The sequence below is a fragment of the Rousettus aegyptiacus genome, unplaced genomic scaffold (genome assembly GCF_014176215.1).
Source record: "Rousettus aegyptiacus isolate mRouAeg1 unplaced genomic scaffold, mRouAeg1.p scaffold_m13_p_2, whole genome shotgun sequence".
NCBI lineage: Eukaryota > Metazoa > Chordata > Mammalia > Chiroptera > Pteropodidae > Rousettus > Rousettus aegyptiacus.
Window position 1 is genome coordinate 7,438,087 of NW_023416295.1, and position 17,296 is coordinate 7,455,382.

A 17,296-nucleotide genomic window follows, 5' to 3' on the forward strand; every position below is an offset into this window, starting at 1 on the left:
TTAGTAGTTAGCACTATGTCTTACTCTACACGGTCACGTGGTCTATCAAGAAGTTAACAATCACCACTCGCTCTAGGTTTGGGGACCCAATCAAGATGAGAAGAATGGATCATTATTAGCTAGTAATGTCTGAGTACAAGGAGCGCGATGGAACCATGGACATGATAAGGAAGCTAAATGAGGCTGGGTGAAGGAACTGTAAAGCCAGGTTTCTCGGGGGACAGAAAACTCATCTAGTTTGGCTAGTGTGGCGTGTTATGACGTAGGGAGGACAGGAGGACACAAGAGGCGGAGCTTTGCTGTGACCCTAAATGTCAATTAGGAAGCTGGGGCTCCGGATCCTTCAAAGAAAGTTGTGGCAAGATGGGGTGGTTGCTCTCCACCAGAAGAAATTTGGGGCATTCTGGGAAAAAAAGAGTCCGAGAAAAATACTGATCTGTAATGCCATCTGCAAAGAATGATCACTGCAGTGGATGCATCAGAGGCCACAGGGTCACCTTGCTGGTGGAGAAATGGAAGTAACAACCTAGAACGTCCTACATTAAATATAAAAAAATCCGGAGTTCTGAAGAGTTTAAATACTCAGCTTGTGTCTCCTCTGGCCTGTGCTCTCCAGTCTACTCAAGGCAGCAAGGTAGAATCTTTTAAAACCTAAGTCAGATGTGGCGACTCCTCTGCTCAAAACCTGCAGAAACTCTGCTTTCACTGAAAGCAGTCACTTTCATCTTTGCAGTGGCTCTGAGACCTCACCGTGGCCTGGATGTCTTCTCTTCTAGACTTTGTGTCCTCCTGTCCAGCTCAACCTGCTTCTGCCACTGTGTCTGTTTCCCAGGTTACCAAGGCAGAACCTCGAAGGTTTTTTCTCTTTGCCTAAACTGTTCTTCTCCCAGACGGCTGCTCGCTACATCTACCCATCGCCTTCTACGTCTCTGCCCAAAGGGCACCTTCCTTCTCAATCATGTCTAACCTGCCCTCGTGTTTTAAATTGTAAACTATATGCCCTTTCCCCTTCCTGCCATTCTTTTCTCTGGTTTTCCTTTTATTCCCCAGCATCTGCCATCTTCTTACAAACTATGTAATTTACATATTTTGTTTCTCATTACTCTCTCCTCCCCTAGAATGTCAGCTCCAGGAAGACAGAAATCTCTGTCATTTTGTTAGTCATATATCTCAAACACGGTACCTGGTGCTTAATAATCAGAGGAATACAATCAAAGGTTGAATGAATGGAATAAATGAAGGAATAAACAGGCTGATTGCACAGCTGGTGAGTGGTGAAGAAAGGATTTGTATTCAACTTGCTTTCCTTCATTCTCTCATTAGATGTGGGCTGGGCTATGCTGTCAGGAGCTGGAGGGGACCAGAGAGCCAGTGCTTAAGCCACTTCTGCTGCCCTTGAAAGTGGCTTTAAACCTTGGACTGTTAGATTAAAATTACAGCAATTTACAGAATGGGACCTTTGTTCTTGTCACAGAGAGGAGTATGATTCCCTTACGGAAGTCTCACAGTCCTGTTCTTCCCCAGCATAGATTGTACTTGAACCCTATCAATCGGACGACCTTTTCCCCCGAGACTCTGCGAGCTAATTACATTAGTTCCAGATGCAACAATAAAACTGTCATCGACTGAAAAATCCAGGCTGTTATTCTGTGAAAGCCTTCCTTCCAGGGTCTGCTGTTAGCCGTGTCAGCCTCCGTGTCGTCCAGCGGTGACAGTGTGGCTGCAGGAGTGGGCAGTGCACTTAATTAAATCCTTAACCATCACCAGTTCTTTTCAAACTAAGAAAAAAAACCTACCCGAGATGTAAATTGGTATTAACATGAAATACGGATCTCTGAAGACTTTCTCATTCCATTTTTAGAACACAGACATAATTATCGTGCCCAGCCAAGCATGCTGGGAGGAGAACGAAATGATGGCACTAGAAGGCATGTGTAACGGGGACCGAGTCCTCTGAGGGACGCGATGATTATTTTTATCATCTGCCCAAATGTGAGTCTCTCTTTATCCAGCCAGTGAGCCTGGGCTGGCGTGGCATGAATGAGGGTATTGGGTCACGACATTCCAGGCTCCCTTGTCAATAACCTTTGAGCCACTTAAGTCATTTGGAGACATTTCAGCCACAGTCATCACGAGAGATGGACTTCCACGTAACACAGAGATCTAGAGTTCAGATGAAAGAGCGAAAAGTAAAACCAGTGGTCACCAGTCAAAGCAGCCCTGCTGAGTTCAGGCCGTGTTACAGGCAAGGTCCCCAAACAGGATCCTTCAACCTATGAACAAAGAGAGGCCTTCAGCACCAGCTTTTCTCTTTATCCTCTCCAAATAATTATTCCAGGAATCTATGCTGAAGGTGGTTCCTTTTACAAGAATCCTGTATACCTTCTGGTCCCAGCAATACTAGGGAGAAGGCTTATTCCTGTCTTCAAAACCCATTCACAGCAATCATTTTTATCATCCCTCATAATTCTATTTTGATGGAGTTTTGAAGGAGGAAGTCCTTCTTTCTTCCTCCACATTAGGGATAGAGTTAGATCCTGGCAAAGCTTGTATTGGTATTTCTAAATACGTGATAGAACAAGGGGACCAGCATGGAGTTAGAGAAACTGTCCCTGAGTCGTACACCTCAAAAGGACAGAGCGGGAAGCTGGCTTCATCCTCACCTCCAAAGGTCACATCTCTATCTTCCTAGGGAGACATGAGGAACCCTGCGATTGGTCATCAAATTATCACTTTTACCCTCAGCTTAATTTTTATATATACATGTGTAAGGCATAAGCCAGAGAAGTGCTTAAACGGTATCTAATTTACAATGAGCTAAATTACAGAAAAATCGAAATGACCAGATTCCTCTGTCATAGGAACAATCATGCAGAAAACTTAGTTTTTGTTTTTTTGTTTTTTTTTTTGTTAAATTTTTAATCTGTGAAATTAGAATAAAGAAAAGTATGAAAAGGTGAGAGTAACAGAATAAATCCAGAAGGGCTGGCCTGCCTGCCTGTCTCGCTGCCCATCTCAAGCTGTCCCCCAAAGCTTTGCCCAAACCGAGGATTTCTCCATTTGATTCTCCCAGCCTTTGAAGTTTCACGAAGCAGAGAGTTACTGAGGTTGATAAAGATCCCCGTTGGAGAACCCGAGCACCTCTGGAAGTTGTAAGGGGCCACAGTCCCCGCCCCCTCGTGTGTTGATTTTAGGAGACTGCTTCTAAGGCCTGTGTGAGTTCACCTGCGTTAGGCGGAGTTGGAATCAAGTTTAGATGAAGCGTTCGAAGCAAGAAATACAGTGAGTTTCAGCAGAACTCAGCGAGTAAGAGTAAATATTCCTGAGCTCGGAGAGGCGCTGCCCGCCCGGGAGGAGCAGAGCTGGAGGCTGCCTGCATCAGGCTTGGCGTCCGAAGAAAGAGAGTCGGTGTGTACTTGGCCTAGCAACCATCGATGGTCTGGCATGAGAAAAAGGTGAATGATCTTTTCCAGATGAGGAAGCAGCTGTGTGTCCTTGGGCCTTCCGTGGAGCAGTCCCCTCCACGCCCTGACAGACGACCCCAGCCACCAGGATCTCTGGCCCTGGCCCAGCCTCCCACGCCTTGCGTATCCACCATTTGCTTTTCTCTCTGTAATTTCAGCCCTCTGCCTGCAGGCACAGGCCCCTGAAGCCCACCTGGTTTCACAGCTCACCCCAGGTTTCTTTTCTGGCTTCTGGATCTTGGCCTGCTCTTCTCGGATTTCTAATTTGCATACACCTTTGATTTCAACACACTCACTGCGTTGGGGGGCCTCCTGAGGCGAAGTAAGCCTCAGGTTGGAAACTCATACCCCAACCCCACCAGTCGGCACTACTGTTTCTCCTTCTTGCAGTTCTTGTTATTAGTCTAGTTCTGTAAGTACTTTTCAGGCTTAAATGCACTTTTGTGTCTCACGTGGGAACCAAGTGTTCATGCTTCTGTGACAAGTTGTATTATGGGTAGAAATAACTGACTTAGAAATAGTAATTTCTGATACAACTTGATTGTAAGTTGAAGGTTATCTGTATTAGTTTCCTAGGGTTGCTGTGGTAACAAAGTACCACAAACGGGGTGGCTTAAGCAACAGAAATGTATTTTCTCATAGTTCTGGAGGCTAGGAGTTCAAAACCAAGTGTTGATAGAATTGGTTCTTTCTGACACGGCTGTGCACAAAGGATCTCTCTCTGATTTGCTTGATGTTCACACTGTGCGCATGTCTCTATGTGCAAATTTCCCCTTTTTACAAGACACTCGCCATATTGGATTAGGGCCCACTCTAATGATCTCACTTTAACTTGATGATCTCTATAAAAACCCTATCTCTTAGTAACGTCACATTCTGAAGATACTGTGCGCTAGAACTCCAACATATGAATTTCCACCAGACACAATTCAACTCCTAACACAATCCGTTAATGACACAGGGAAATTCACTAAAAATCATAAATTTATTGATGCATGAGAACAGCAATTTGTAAATGACAGCTGTTGCAACCTGTTACCTATGACTTACCACCATGCAAATAAATCAGTTTCTCTAATACTTATGTGTAAGAATGGATTTGACTCTGCATTTTTGTAGAAGCGATGATTGTATAAGAACCATAAATAAATACCCACAAATTTGCACCATAATAATAGGATAGCTTCTTTATCTTAGTTGAGATCTTTCCATTTAGAAGTTCTTTTAGAATGTTTTTCAAAGTCTCAAAGGTGACAGAAAAATTCCTTTTAGTTTAATATCTCTCCATCTGGCTGCACACAAGAATGACGAGAGAGAGTTCTCTAAAACATGGATGCTTTGAGATTCTGGTCTAACTGGTCTGTGGTGGGGTCCAGACATCAGTATTTTTTTTTTTTTAAAGCTCCCAGGTGATTTTATTGTACAGCTAGCACTGAGCGCTTCTTCTCTAGCTTAAAACCACGTAACACTAAGCATTAGTTATTGAGTAGAGGATCGAAAATGTTGTTTTGAATTCACTCTCAACAAGGGAACATAAAGAGTAAAATACGTTTCCTTGGCCAACGAAGAAAACAGGAGCTTGGGAAGGAGGGAAGCGTCAGTGCTTCCAGAATGGAAGGGGTGGCCCCCAGTGCTCGCATGTTATAACAGAGGATGTGGGGGCAGATGTGCTTTTGATTAGACTGTGTTCTCTGAGCATCGGGTGGAAATTGTGTTCAACAGACTGTGTCTGACTGTATCAGAGGATAGAGCAGTACGTGGAATGAATATGTGAGAGGCTGGCCTGCCTCTAGAAAAGCCAGAAAAGCATGAGACTTAATTTCAACATCTGGGATATATGAAAATAGTAGTTAAACAACCAAATATCTATATCTGTATCTATCTATCTGTCTATCGATCGATCTATCTGTCTATCTGTCTGTCTGTCTATCTATCTATCTATCTATCTATCTATCTATCTATTTACTAAAGTCTTTACATGGACCACACAAATAATGCCTTGAGCTCCGAGGATAGAAAAACTATTGAGGCCATTTCTGTTTTGTTTTTTCATTAATTTTGTTTCTTAGGTTCCATATGTAGGTCAAGTCATATGGTATTTATCTTTCTCTGTCTGACTTATTTCACTTAGCATAATACTCTCTAGATCCATCCATTTGTCTCAAATGGTAAGATTTCATTCTTTTTTACAGCTGAGTAATATTCCACTACATATACACACACACATCTTCTTTATACCACATCTTCTTTATCTATTTATCTATCGATGGACACTTAGGTTGCTTCCATATCTTGGCTATTACTAGTAATGCTGCAATGAACCTAAAGAGGCATATATCCTTTCAAATTAGTATTTGGGATTTCTTTGGACAAATACACAGAAGTGGGATTGCTGAGTCATATGGTACTTCTATTGTTAAGTTTTTGAAGAACCTCTGTACTGTTTTCCATAATGGCTGCACCAATTTACAATCCTATCAATAGTGCACAAGCGTTCCCTTCTCTCCACATCCTCACTAGCACTTGCTATTTGTTGATTTATTGATGATAGCCATCTGACGACAGGTGTGACATGATGATTCCCTGTGGATTTAATTTGCATTTCCCTGGTGATTAGTGATGTTAAGCATCTTTTCATATGACTATTGGCCATCTGTATGTCCTCTTTGGAGAAATGTCTGTTCAGGTTCTCTGCCCATTTTGTAATGGGACTTTTTTTTTTTATGGGGGAGGGTGTTAAGTTGTGTGAGTTCCTTATATATTTTGGATATTAACCTTTTATCTGATACATCACTGGTTTATACCTTCTCCCATTCAGTAGGTTGTCTTTTCATTTTGTCGATGGGTTCCTTGCTGTGCAAAAATCTTTTCGGTTTGATGTAGTCCTATTTGTTTATTTTTTCTTTTATTTTCCTTCTTTGGGAAGACATATCTATCTATATCTTTATCTATCTATCTCTATATATGTATAGTAAGAGCAATGTCAAAGAGTTTACTGCCTGTATTTTCTTCTAGAAATTTAAGGTTTCAGGTCTTACATTTAATAAAATCATAGATATAGAAGTTAAAAATTGATGGTCACCATATGGGAGGGGTGTTGGGGAGGATGGGTGAAAAAGATAAAGGGGATTGAGAAGTACAAATTGCATTATTAAAATAGTCATGAGGTTGTAAAGTACAGCACAGGGAGTGAAGTCAATAACATTGTAGTAACATGTATAGTGTCAGATGGGCACTCGACTTACTCAGTGATCACTTCGTAAAGTATGGAAATGTTTAATCTACACTTAATAGGCACTGCGGGAATGGTAGCTTTTGGGTGAACACAGGGAAAGGGAGGTAATACAAAGTTAGTGTAACCATGCAATTTATTACCCAAATTAGGACATTTTTATTATAAAAGGGAATGGTTTAATAATTATGTTACAATAACAGGCTCACTTGGAAAGTCCCAGACAACCCAGATGTACAGTCACCCTATAAATGATACCGATAAGGTACCATTGATTAGGGATTCAGGGCATAGGATTTAAATCAGACTGCCTAAGTTTGCATCTTGTGTACATCACTCAATAGCTCTATAACCTTGAGTCAGTTAATTAACCAGTTTGAATATCAGTTCCCTCAGTTACAAAGTGGTGACAATAATAGTACCTACTTCATAAATAAGTATGTACACTACATGTATAATATTTGTAATATCCTTAAGATGTGTCTATAGGCTATCTTCAATACTCAGAAGGTTTTAGTCAATGTTATTATTACCAGGAATGGTGAAAGATTTACAATCAGAAATGGGAGGAGCAAAAGAAAATGGAAGTCAACTGTTGCAAAAGAAAGAAAGGATTCGACTTGCCAGATGTGGAAACAAGGGCTTTTGAGAGAATAATATACTAGTGTAATGGGATCTAAAGACTGATCGTAAACATGTGCAGAATGAGTGAGCAGGAAGGCAATGACATCTTTGCCTGTAGACCAGTCATCCTAAAATCTTGGCAGTGAAAAACAGAAGCCAGATGGTTGAAAACTGAAGGCGAAAGTAGAATTGAGGAAAGGGAGAGAGATCGCTTAGGCTTTCTTAGAGTCAAACAAAAAAGTATCAATGACAGGTGTGGGCTAGAAGTACAGAGGATGGTAGGAGTAATTAATGGTCAAAGTTCTTGAGGCTGGAGTAGAATCAAGGTCAGATAGGTGGGATCCAGCTTTAGAAGGATGGAGAGAAACTTCCCTTATGTCTACTGGGTCTGCTTTCTGTTACTGGAATGAATAAGCAAAGAATTGGAGAGGACACAGACGCTTGTTCATATGGAAGCCTAACTTCTCCTGTGGCATCTGGACTCTCCTTGTGGGCGGGGAGTGTTTTTCCATAACCACCCTGGACTCTCTCCATCTTCTCTCTCCACATAGGCAATTTTGCAACAGCCTATTTCATTTTCCATCATCCTAAATGAATACATAAATGGATAATAAAAACTAATAAACTCCCTTGATTCTAAGACGTTTGACTATTTTCTGGTCACTCTCTTCTTCTCATTCAAACTTTTTGAAAATTAATCCAAATTTGACTTACCATTTGGCCATTTCCCATTCGTTTCCAAGGCTATTGCCACCTGGCTTCTGCCGCACCCCGCGCTCCCCCATATTTTCGGTAGTTATTTTTGGTGGGTCCACCGATGACTTTCACATTGAGAAGTAAATAGAGGTTTTTCGGTGCTTGTTTTGCTAGGTCCTCCAGCAGCGTGGGCTCTCAACCTCTTCCCTGAAACTTTCCCACCTCGTTCTCTGTTGGTTCTTCCTCTGCCCCCCAGAGCGCTGCTTCCTTCTCCTTCACAGGCTCTCTCATTCTAACCACGCCATCCATGTCGCTGTTCCTCGGAGTTCTGTGTTCAGCCCACTCTACTTCTCACTCCCTAAGGGCCCCCGGATAATGTCATCCACCCTAATATTTTCAATCTCTCCCTTGTTACATTAATGATTCCCAAATCTCCAATTTTATCCAGAGTTTCAAACTTATATCCAACTCAGCGCTTAAGGAAGATTCTGAGACCTTGTACAGGTACCTAAAATCCAGCATCCATAATATAGAACCCATCGTCAAAGTGCTGCTTACCTCCCCACGTCCCCATAAACACTGCTTAGTAAAAGCCTGAGCATAGTTTCAGAAGTCACAGTGCCCCGGTATCAAATCCAGCTCCGTCAATCCCTACCTGTATCACCTCGTGCAAGCTGTTTAACATTTCTGTACCTCTCGTTTTTCTTCCAAAAATGAAAATAATGATTTTATCCTCTTTGAGATATTGCGAGGATGAAAGGGAAAAAACAATATTCATGTTGAAGAATGCCTGCTTTGTAAGTACTCTATTATTCATAGATATTACTGCTATTGCAGTAAAATTCTCTCTTTTTGTTGGGGCTCCACTACCTACCCACTAACTCAAGCTAGAAACCTGAGTGGATGTTTCTGATTCTGCCTTCCTCACTTTCTGTATCTAATCAATGATTAACCCCCACTGAATTTATAATCTGAATTTTTTATCACTTCTTAAATTTGTACTTTTAAAAAAAATTTCTGATACTATTCCCTTAATTTAAACCTTCATGAAATATTTTCTGGATTATTGACTCTTCCAAAAGGCCTCCTGGATTCCAGATGTGTCCCCTTCAAATGCACTTTAAACCCAGCCTCCAGCATAACAAACTTCAAAGTCAAATATGACACTTACACTCAAGTTTAAAACCCTGAGGCGGCTTCCATGTCTGCTTAAGCAAGGCGGACCCTCAACGTGGAGTGGGAACCAGGTGTTTATGCCAAATCGCTGATGTATATGAGGGAGCGTCATGAAGTCTTGCACTTAAATAAAGCGGCAAGGCTCAAATAAGACTGATTCAGCAGGAACATCAAAGAAAAGAGGTCATTGGTTGATGGGGAAAGCGTAAAGGGTCACAGCCCCTTCTTTTCTTGCTCTGTACCTCAGAATGTCACGCCCTCACCTCACGCAGGTATGTGCCTGTGTGCACGTGCACACACACATGCACACAAACATACTACATGAAATAGGAACAGTGGAAGATGATCACTTTCTACCTATAGTGCAAGTGACAGTAGCGATGTCATGGGAGTGGTGAAGGCACGTTTGAATATGAAGTAAGACCAGAAAAAATTAAAACAAGCAAGTGAAAAGCATTGGACATACAGGGAAGTTCGTACTAGAAATAATAATAATAAAAAATCTTATTAAGGGATTTCAATAAAAAGTCATTTTTGGCTTCTGGAGAACTTTTAAATATGTATGTATATCTTACTCATATTATGTATAATGTTATATATAATATAGATACATATGTTATATATAATATAAAAATAAATGTAAGTAAAAAATTAAATAGAGTTTGCAAACATGGAAATAAGTTATTTAATCACTGATTTAAAAATGTTATCAAAACAGACAGAATAAGACTTGAGGTCAAACACCCTAATGCAGATCATGAGAACATGCTGGAGACAGATGTGGGAGCAGGGAAAGAAGTTTTAACTGGAAAATTAATGAGAACGTGAGACAAGACCGTCTCAGGGTGTGTGCTATGACAGTAGCGTCGTGTCCGATTTGAAAACCCACGTCTCAGTCAGCTTCGGGTTACAGGTTTCTGATTTTCGGACGCTATTATGGGTTCTGGAGTGGAAGCTAAGGGCACAGACAGCACCGCCAAAGTTAGGGGTCAAGCTCGAAACTGAGGACATAACACGTTGGTGTGGGAATGACAGTGGCGTGAGACCACATCGCGAAGGCTGGGATTGCGTGAGAAACGACACCCAGCAATGGGTGGCTGCGCTTAGGGAGGTCACAGAGGTCAGCAGAGGCAGCGGGGCCAGAGGCGCTGCTCCTGACTCAGGGGACCAGGACGCTGATGGGGTCGATGAAGCAAATAGAGCGAGAGGAGTTCTGATTCAAGGACAATGGTACTTGGCTTTGTTTTTTTTTTTTTTTTTTTTGCCATATCTGTGCTGCTTTCTACCTCTGTCAAGTGACCCTGTGGGCATACATCCCAGCAAGAAGCTAATCAAAGGCCTGCCAACAAACCCTATCTTGATAAGAACAAAAGTTGGAAATCATCTCATGTAAAATTCATTAAAGGTAGCGTAAGGTGCTTTTGGCTGCAAATAACAGTGCGCCTACAGAATTAGTGTGCTCAGCAATATGACAATATCATCAAAGACCCAGTTTCCTTCCATATTTCCACTGTATTATCTGCACCACATCGGCCATTGTCACCTGGCTCACCATCATCATGGTCACCACCTGGCAGCCATGCCCTCAGATCGCTCACTTTAGATAGATGACTGTCCACACACAGATTTGCCGAGGGGCAGAAAAAACAGTGCAGTCTCTTCTCACAACATTTGTTTGCAATAATAAATAAAAGCTTTCTCAGAAGATTTCAAGCAAATTCTCGCCTACATCTTGTTGATTAGGGTATTTACCATCTGCCTACTCCTGTACTGATTATTGGCGAAGGGCATGAAACGGCCATGTTTACACTACACTAATGGTCAGTCACTGACTGGGGTTAGGGAGTAGGTCCCGTTCCCGAGCACAGGAGAGGGGAAGGTGGGACCAGAAGTAGAAGAGGCATGACCTCCATGTTGCTTGTGTTTGTCTTTGGAGTGTTTCACTGTCATTTGAAATCGCAGCATTAGGGAAGAGAATCACATCTAATTAAAATTGTCACAATAGTTTCCTTCAGCATTGAAGGGTTTGACTCCCACATTAGTATTTCATTCAAATAGAGGTTGGGGGGATGTTGGCCCCGTGCGCCCTGTCATTTTAACAGACTTTACAGCAACGCATTGAGGGAGAAGCGGATTGTTGGACACTGTCTTCCTTGCTGAAACATGTCAGCAGTCTTTTTCTAAATTGCATGACCAGAGATTCAAAGTGAATGCATTTCCAGACATATCTCTGCAAACCCAAGCTGGAAATGTGCTCACCTGCAATCATCACATGGGCTCATGTGGGAAGAAAGACACTCCAGGCAGGGCGAGATAATTGCAAGATGATTGCAAAATGTAGAGCTAAGAATTCATCATTCTTATAAACAAATTTAAGTAGATTAGCTTGAACAGAGTCAAATGTCTAATGATGGCCTAGAGTAAAATTTTAATTTGTTCAATTACTTAAACATTGCATTTTTGGTAATCTCAAAATTAATGGAGAAAAAAGAAAAAAACCTGTAACTTAGTTTTAAACTTCTAAACTCTTCCTGCCTTGCAAAATATATTGCAGTGGAAGTTACTTAACTCAATGTTATGTAAAGTTTATTGTGTATAAGTCTCCAATATCATTGATGCAGATATTAATCTGTTTTCGATTCCAGGATATAGCCTTGGAATTTGGTGGCAAGGTGTAAGGTGAATGGGGGTGGGGAGAAGTATATCTTTCTCCGAAACATCAAATACACCCCCTCCCCAATAACTCATGAACTCTTGATTGATTAATTAATGGTGTTGATTAGTTGAATTCTAATTGTTCAAAATTTTACTTTAGATTATTATTTGTGGTTTCTACTCCATCCATGATTCCACTCTCTTACATTAGGATGAACCCACTTTCCTGGGTCTGTATGGATCTATCACGTGGCACACAGAGATGGCCTTTCTCTTGGTTTCCTGACTCGCCTTTGACTGCCTGTGCTTTCATATGCATTGTCTAATCAAATTCTCACAGAAGCTGTATGCTTTCCTCAGAGCAGGCCTCAATATCTCCACTTTGAGGACAAGCAAACAGAGCCTTGGGTTTAAATAAGTTTCCTAAAATCACACAACCACTAAGTGGCAATATTGGAATTTAAGCCCAGGTATTTTATTTCTAAATAAAGAATTCTTTCCACTCCTGGTACAAAAATCCAATTTACATTGTCTAATTCTAGTTTTACATATTAGGTCGGAATTACCATAGCTACTCTCAAACTCGTAAGAACACCAGCATGATATCTTCAGAAAACACAAGTGCCGTGATGTAAGCTTCTGCTCTCTCCTTTCTTAAAGTGTGGACAAATTCCTAAAGGACATATCAAGGAGCCACTTCATTGGTTTCCCATCGCCTCCCACCACTTCCCAAATAAGAGCCAGATGTTGGACAAGCTTGTCATTTAATGCATTGGAAATTGGAAACATAGCAGCAGACTGGCACAGAGCTCGGGCTTTCTAATCACAGAATTTCTCCTAAACCTCCCACCCACACCCACCCCTGCCACGGATGCTATAGACTCTGAATACCAACCGAAAGTAGCTAGTCCTCTGTTTCGTCCTCACGAAATTCAGCTAATAATAGCTAACCAATCGTGCTTTGATTTGCAACACTTAGCAAAAGTAGTTTGAATATTAGCCCAAAGGAATCGAAACAAATAAGTTAGCCTCCAACTTTGCAGAAAAATAAGACTTCCCAGCATGACTACTGACTTAACCTGTAATCAGAGGTGCCTCCCTCCGTTCTCTGGATGCGATGCAAAAGCTACCATTCCGTTTTCTAAAGCGTATCCTTTTGCATTTCCCACGTTATCTCTTCCTTCTGAGAAACTTCTTTCACTCATCATCGTCTTTACTTCGCGTATAGGTTCTTTGCTGTCAACATTTACACATGGCCTTTATGAACGCCCTTCCTCTTTTCCATGACTTCCTCCGCTAATCCCCTTCGCTCCTTCCTCTCTGCCCCATCCTAATCAAAGAACCTATTCTACGCTGAGTGTGTTTCTACTTTAATTTCGGCAACTCAGTTCTCAGCCCGCTGCCTGCTAGTTTCTGCACTGCCTGTCTCCCATAAAACCAGCCTTACTGTTTATCATCCGAAATGGGATACATTTGAGCATGAAAGGTGGGCTATTAATATTGACACCTTTCTGGCACAAATCAGGACATTCCTGGGCAAAGTAGTACCTTACAAATAGGCACATCTCATTTCTTATCTGACTTGATTATTTGGGAGTATCGCACACTTATACCCTCTTTTCTTTCAATCATCCTCTTTCCTACTGCCTGTGCCCACATGTCCTCTGGTATTCTGGTTTCCTCATATTCTTCTGGTTGATCTTTACCATTATTTGGGGGTTCTTACTCTTCCAAGCTATTAAGTTTTCTGTTTCTCAGTGTTTGTTCTTCTCCTCACTACCTGCTTCCGGGAATGACATTCATTCCCGTGGTTTAAATAGCCATCTAATGATTTGATTCACAAGTTCACATCTGAAAACTCAGATGTCCTCTTTGATAGTCAAGTCCTGATATCCTTCTGTATGCTATACCTCTTCTTTTGGCTTTCCCACACTTACCGGAAAATTGACATGGCAAAATCTAAAACCATCTTTTACCCTAAAATCAGTACTCCTCCTCTGTGTTCTCTATGTTTCTCTCAGTTAGCCCGTTGCCCAAGTCCCAAGCCTGGCAATTATGTTTCACGCCGCCCTCTCTCACACCCTTCATTTCTAATTCACCAGCAAAGCCTGCATTTCACAAGTAAATGTCTCAAACCTGCTCAGTTCCCTCTCTCTCCCTGCCACTTCTCCAATTCGGGCCAGCATCGTTTTGCATTTGGACTTCTGGAAGACCCTCCTCTTCCAAGTTTGCCTTCCTTTAATCAGATTTCCTTATAGCAGCACAAACCGGCATGTCACGTACAAATATGACACAGCCATTCCTCTGCTTATAATATTTCAAGGGCTCCCTGTCTGTTTTAGTCGGAGTCCCTGCATGATCCGATTTTTGCTTAGACTCTAAGCCTCATCTTTGCTTTAACTCAGCCTGCCACTACTAAGTGTTTTTAGTTCCTTAAAAGCTCTGTGCTCGCTCAGCTTTGTACACATCATGTATCCTTTCCTCTGTGTTTGGATCATGTATTCCCTACCATCTTTCATTTATCTCACTTTTAGCCTAAATGTTATTATCCCAAAGCCTTTCTAATTCCAATAAACTGGTTAAATGTTTCTCTTATGAAAACTCAGGATACCCTATCCTTCCCCTACTATGGTAATAATCACGTTGTAACGCAATTGCCTGTCTTCTGCTCTTCCACCCCAACTAGAATGTAAGCATCATGAGGTTTGGGAATATAATAATAACGATATATAACTATTATGTACTATATACTATAACATAATTATATATAATCTCCTTGGGTTCTAATAGAGAGCATGGAATAATAATATTTCAGTTGATTCCTAAAGGATTGGTAAATTTGAACATGCCAAGTAAGGAGAGACATTAAAAAAAATAGCATATAGCATGCACGAATGTAGAAAATTTGGAAACAAGTATACAAAGCTGTGACACTCATATTTTGACAAGAATAGTGAGAAGGCTAAACTGCAGTAGTCTGTATCTGGAAGAAACTCACTCAGTAATAGGAGTGAAAAGCAACAATATTTTTGATGAGAGTCTAAATATTACATGGGACCTTGAAAATCATTTGGCTATTATGATAGGTGAGAAAAGCCATTCGGACTGATATTTGGAATACGCCGGTGAAAATAAATTGACAGACAAAAGAGATAGATCATTTTATGTGGTTCTCTCCTCTCTGACAGCTTGACACACTATTAGAAATTGAGAAACGACAAGTCTGTATTAGATAGCAAGTCTCCAGGGATTATTGATGCCCTTTCCTTTCTATCAGCAAAAGGTCAATAAGGTCTTTTCATTTTCCAAAATGGGAGTGGGATGTTAGAAATTCACAGACAGGCAGGTCTAGGTGACCAGTTATGTATTTTGAAAGCAAGTTTGCAAAGACTTAGATGCAAATGGTATTATTGTAATTTTTTCATATGTACAGCCATCTTCCTTCTCAGAATATTAAACTCCACCTTGGACATTAAAGTCACAATTGAAGTAAGTCTATGTCTATAACAGACATAATTTCTATAAATAAGTCTATGTCAGTTAATAAATCAACAAATAGAAACAAATGTATATACTTTTCCAAATCGCTAAAAATAATTCTAAAATGTCTTTCTTTTTAGATAAAGTGTTTTTGCTAGAAAGAAGGAAACCATCAAAAAGTAGAAAAATGAAAATAACCACCAAAAGTTATTTTATAAACAAAAAAAGTGCCCGGCTCACCAGATACTTGGTCTACCTTCACTGAAGCATCAACTGGAAATGAGGATGAATTTCAGGTGTCAGAACAGTGGTGAGAAAGAGGTTTGGATTTCTTGGTATTCCTGAAATTGCTTTGCACATGGGGACACAGTGCACCCCAATCACTGATTATCACAACCTCAATCCAACCCTATCCCTTATTTATAAGGGATAATAAAAAACGTGAGGACAGACCCGCCATAACTCTCAGAAAATTTCCCCTGACATATTTTTCAAATGAAAGGTCACACTCAATGTGTCTGTCATCATCATATTTTATAAAAACTAAAATAGAATAAAATGGAAAATGCAAGCTTGAATCACATATTATAAGGCTAAATATTCTATAAATTTTTGTTTCGGTCATGTGTATCTGTGTGTATCTATGTGTGAGTGTGAGAGAGTGTGTGTATGTGTGGTTTTACTGGGTCATAATGCAAAGTACACTGTCAAATACATTGGTTTCAGTCAGTCACAGTCAAAAATGTTTGCGAGTTCCTGCCCATCCCCAGCCAGCTCCCGTGGTCTGTTCCACATCCAGCAGAGTGTGTTCATGCCAGAAATTTCCACCTCCATGGAAACATTCCTGTCTGGTGTCTGCTTCCTTTTAGCACTGCTGATGAACACTGGCTCCCTTTAGAGCCTGTCTGTCTCTGTGTTGACAAACTTACAGAAGCAAGCTTTCTATTGGTTCCTGCTGTATCCTAACCCAATAATTTTCAGCCACCAAAGCCTTTCAATAAAAATGGATCCAAGGAGCCAGTCCTTGCTCTCAATGTACAATATAAACTCGCATTCAAGGGTTATCTCGGAATTTTACTATCTGAATAATTGAAGCTTAAACAAACTCTCACACTACGTTTCTATTTACTCTCTGCTTGTTCTCATCCCTGCTTTCCCCATTCATCCCCTGGCTAGCTTTGGGTAGTCTTTGTCATTCAGTTTCCAAAGATCAGTTGGCCTTAAAGGTTGTATTGGTGAAGCCGCCCAAGCTTCCAAGGTCATAAGGAAGAAAAATATACAAATGGCTAATGGAAAACATTTTTAAATAATTTTAATTATTTAAATAACTTAAATAATTTTTTTATTATTTAATTTGAATTATCTAAATAACAAATAATTTTAAGTTAAGGTAGAAATTGTTTTATATGTGACACAGTAACTCAGAATTCTAGTTCTCCTGCTATTGGAGGATTTGATAAACCCCCTAATTAACAAAATATTTGATCGTTGCTTGGTATTACAGCCCTGAACTGAGTGGCCACCTTCTCTGTGTCCCCTGGAGTTTATCCTTTGGAAGAGAGAGTTCAATCAGGTCCTGTTGGGTGCTCTGTGGGGTGTGGAAGTGCTGCCATCTCAGAACTGTCTCCTGTCAAGCCCTTTATCAAAGATGGCTAAGCTCCATCTTTATGAAGCAGTCCCTGAGTCTGTCTGCTGTGGTGAGGATCCTGCCACCTGGACATTTACCTCTGTCTTAATTCTGTTCCTAACGCTATAACAAATACCACAAAACAAAAGAAATTTATTTTGCCAATTTTGGAGGCTGCAAGTCTAAGATCAAGGTACCAGCATGGTCCCCTCTTCCAGGTCAGACTCTTCCTCATGTCCTCACATGGTGAAAGGACCAAGGCATCTCTCTCAGGACTCCTTTATAAGAACTCTAATCTTATAAAAGATTATTATAAGGGAGGGATTATTATTATGAGGGATC